Source organism: Aegilops tauschii, chromosome 2 (assembly GCF_002575655.3).
Source record: "Aegilops tauschii subsp. strangulata cultivar AL8/78 chromosome 2, Aet v6.0, whole genome shotgun sequence".
Taxonomy (NCBI): domain Eukaryota; kingdom Viridiplantae; phylum Streptophyta; class Magnoliopsida; order Poales; family Poaceae; genus Aegilops; species Aegilops tauschii.
Window position 1 is genome coordinate 604,531,009 of NC_053036.3, and position 4,065 is coordinate 604,535,073.

At 48.2% G+C, this 4,065-nt stretch overlaps 1 pseudogene; it reads left to right on the forward strand.

The window, feature by feature from the left end:
- The first annotated feature begins 676 nt into the window (after nt 1-676).
- Nucleotides 677-2,599, forward strand: LOC109777936 (nudix hydrolase 14, chloroplastic-like; annotated as a pseudogene).
- The last annotated feature ends 1,466 nt before the right edge of the window (nt 2,600-4,065 follow it).

The window sequence follows — 4,065 nt, forward strand, 5'->3', positions numbered from 1 at the left end:
CATCCCCGGATGGACGCAGATAGTGGCCAAGTTGTTGGCAGATCAATGGATCGAGGACTCGAAGGCCACCGGCCATGGCGCCTCGAGGAACCTGGATCTGATGTGGGGGTTGGACGCACGAAGGAGAATAGGCGCATGTCCTCGCTGCCGCCGTCCGCCGCGGGTCTTAGCCCGACGGCCTTCTCCGGCGACGGCGAGGGAGAGTAGCAGTGGTGGAGGCCTCTAGAAGTGCGGCGGCGGCGGCCTCCGGAGTCGCTCGCGAGCGACCCGGGAGGCAGTTACGTTAAAGAGATCATACCATATATTTCAGAGTTGTCTTGTTCGTCCGCTGTAAAAAATGCATCTAGGAAGTAAGGGCATACAGAACTTAATTAGGGCATTTGGGGATGTCCTGCTGATGTCAATCAAACACAATAAGGTGCACTATAAGGGCGAGTAACCGTGATGTCCACGTGTCCTTTTACTGTGCCGAGGATATTTCCCAGTTAACACCTTCCCGGTAAAATGTAGCGATGGCATCAGTCCCTTTATCTTCTCCACCCTCCCCACACACAGCCCGCTCTCGACTACGGCACTAGGGTTCCTAGCCGCCGCCGCGCGCGCAGCCGCTCGGAGCCACCTCCACTCCGGCGCCCATGGATGGTCCTCTCCACCTTCGCGCGGAGTTGCTCCGCCCATGTCCGCCCGCCGTAGAGCAGGACTCGACCCGCCCAGCAGCCCCTCCACGTCAGCCGTCCGGAGCTGCGCTGCCCACCACAACAAGGTAATCTCCCTCCTTACTTCTCCCTTCGTCCTCCCTCTCCCATCCCTTCTTCCTCCACCTTGTCCAGTCGATTGCCGTCGCGGTTCAGCTTGGCTCGGCGATGGCGTTGGGATCGAGCATTTACGGTGCTAGAGCACGTCACTTGCGTCAGTGTATTTCATTAACGATAAGCTGTGCAAAGTTGTTCACATTTGCAGTTCAGGTGCACATTGCTTTTCCTTTCATCAGACTTTATTTCGTTCGATTTACTTTCGGTTCGTCCTTGTCATATTGTGATTGTTCCAGTAGTTCCTAAATAATGGTCGGTACTCTGTCTTACCTTTTAAAGTACATATTGTTGATTTTCGTTCATCTTATTGATCAACAATATATTTAGATTACAGGGATTGTCTTTGCAAGAGGGCCTGCTGTTGCTGCGTTGATTCTTTTGGAGTCCAAAGGGCAAACTTTTGCTGTTCTTACTAAACAGGTATATATATAACTGTGATTTGCAGCGAAAGGTTGCTTATTCGATGAACACAGATTCTATTGATTATTGACCCTTCCAGAAATTTCAAGCTAGAATTCCTATTGGAAAGTTTATATTGGAGCTACTAGCTGGAATGCAAGATGATGAAAATGGTGACTTTGTTGGCACCGTAGTCCGAGAGGTTAGTATCTTCTTTCCCCAAATATACAGTTTGTATCCACTGAATTTTGCATGCTATTGCAGCTAGTCAGTCACACTAGCCCTTTTTAGCTCGATTTGGTTCACAAGACATACCAATCTTGCTGCCACTGCCAGGAATTCGACTTAATTTCTGAAGTACTAAGTATTCAGTTAATGTATACGTCACTGTTCGCTAATTATACTTGGATTGTTCCTAGGTCGAAGAAGAAACTGGTATAAAGTTAAATCTAGAGGGCATGGTTGATCTTATTTCTTTGCTGGACCCTGCTACTGGGTGTAGAACGCTACCATCACCGGTAAGTGGCCTGCATTCCCTTCAGTTCACAGTTAAGGCATAACTTTTGTTTCAGAAAAGAATAACATAACTTGACTCAGATTGGCTTACGTGCATTGGGCAGACCTGATAATAACATTTGATATACATAGTTTGGGTTCCTTGCCTCATTATACCCATATGTTTTTGTTGAGAATCACACACAACACAAAAAGCAGAAGATAGCCCGATGAATTCAGTTCACAATAACTTTGCAAGTCTGTAATAATCCTGCTATATATGCTGCTTGGAAACATAGCAAAGAGTACTGCATAGCAATTCCATCATGTGATTCAGCAAAACTTCTATGAATGGAATGTTCAGTTGGCATCATATGCCTGGAATGGAAAAGTTCTCTTGATCCATGCTGACGCAATTTCGACACCTGTTCTAGGAACTTACACTTGCTCCTGGTCGTGCAATACCTCGACTAACCAGCTTCCTTTTTTTACCAGGGTGGCTGTGACGGAGAGATTGGCCTGTTCCTTTACAGGGGGCACGTGGACGAGGAGACTATCAGGCTCTCCAAGGGAAGGAAACAAGCCTGCGGGACCATGGCGAGTTGATCAAGCTACGCGTGGTCCCCTATGACCAGATCTAGCGCACGACGTCAGATGCGAAGGCGCTCTCGGCAATAGCTCTGTACGAGATGGGCAAGAAGGAAGGCATCCTACCACTGTTGCCACCATCTAGTGGCTCATCGTCAAACATGTTAATGCCGAACTGGGCATGCGCGTTCTTCTGTACCGAGATGTTGAGAACATTGGCGGTCAAGTACACTATAGTCTCCGTCAATGCCCACCTGAAAGGTAAAAAGAGCTGCAGTGCGCAAATAGTTCCAAGTAATATTTGATTTTGGGTTAATTATCCTTTTGCCCTTAGTGGTGTCCATGCATGTGCTCAGTTTTGCCCTCATATGCGAATCGTGCTCAGTTTTGCCCCTTGTCCGTGCGCACCAACTCGTTCCGTGAGTATTGCCGTCTTCGTCAGGTCAACCTTTTGACTTGGTCCTTACAGGTGGGATCAGGCGGCAGAGACGCGCTAGACGATCAGACCGTTGCACGCGACGCTTGTGGGACCCAGCAAAGAGCCCTTGAGCAGAGAGCCGTTGCGGGTGTGCTATATAAGCGGGCGACAGAGAGCAGCGGTGAACACAGCGACAGAGAGAGCAGGCTACAGAGAGCACGGCGGTGACCACGACGACAAAGAGAGCTGCGGTGGGAAGATAGTTGTGGAGGGCGCGGCAGCGTTGAGATCCCCTTCGAATCTGAGCTCCATGTCTTCTTCAAGCTCCCGCGCCACCTCATGGATGTAGAGCCCGGCGCGCGTGGAGATGCCTATCTTCGTCTGTCCGCGGTGCTGGGCCGGCGTTGACCCCAGTGTTTCTCACACACCGAGGAACCAGAATTGTCCGTTCTACGTATGCAGCGAGAATGGGGTAAGAATCGGGGCAATTGCACGATTTTCGTGGTCAGGGTCTTTGAGCAATGGGTTGACCTGTTTGGCGTTCATGCAGGTGAAATGTTTCTTTCTTTGGGTCGATGTTCTGGCCAAGACTCTGATGAATGAACTGCAAGAGCATGAAGAATGGTTGTGCATGCTGCCACGAACGGCAGTGGCCGCAGCATGAGCTCCGGAAGAAGAGATGGAGGGCGAAGTACGCACTGACAGAGAGCTAGCCGTTGAGCTTAGGATGTTGAAGAAGAAGGTTAGGAAGCTTGAAGATCAAGCACAAATACCAATACCCATTTGCAATTACTTTTGGGCATTTGTAGGTATGGTAATCGCACTGGGTGTAATGTTGAAATTGTATGGAAAGGCATGAATTATGGAGGAATTTGTAAGCTTGAAATTGTATGAGAAATTCACCTTGTTTAAATGTTGGTCAAAGTTGTTTAAATGTTGAAAAAAAGATAAGAAATGACCAACATTTAAATATGTTGAAAAAAGGGAGAAGAAATGAGAAATTCAGAAACTTTGATCAATGAAATGCATCTCTCTACTCTGCCTTTCTCTAAAAAAAGGTTCCTCTGTGGGCCAAATTCAGAGCGTAGAGCCAAGTGCCGGCTAGACTTGTGACGCCCCCGATTCGACCGTACACTAATCATGCACGCAAATGTGTACGATCAAGATCAGGGACTCACGGGAAGATATCACAACACAACTCTACAACATAAATAAGTCATACGAGCATCATAATACAAGCCAGGGGCCTCGAGGGCTCGAATACAATTGCTCGATCATAGACGAGTCAGCGGAAGCAACAATATCTGAGTACAGACATAAGTTAAACAAGTTTGCCTTAAGAAGGTTAGCACA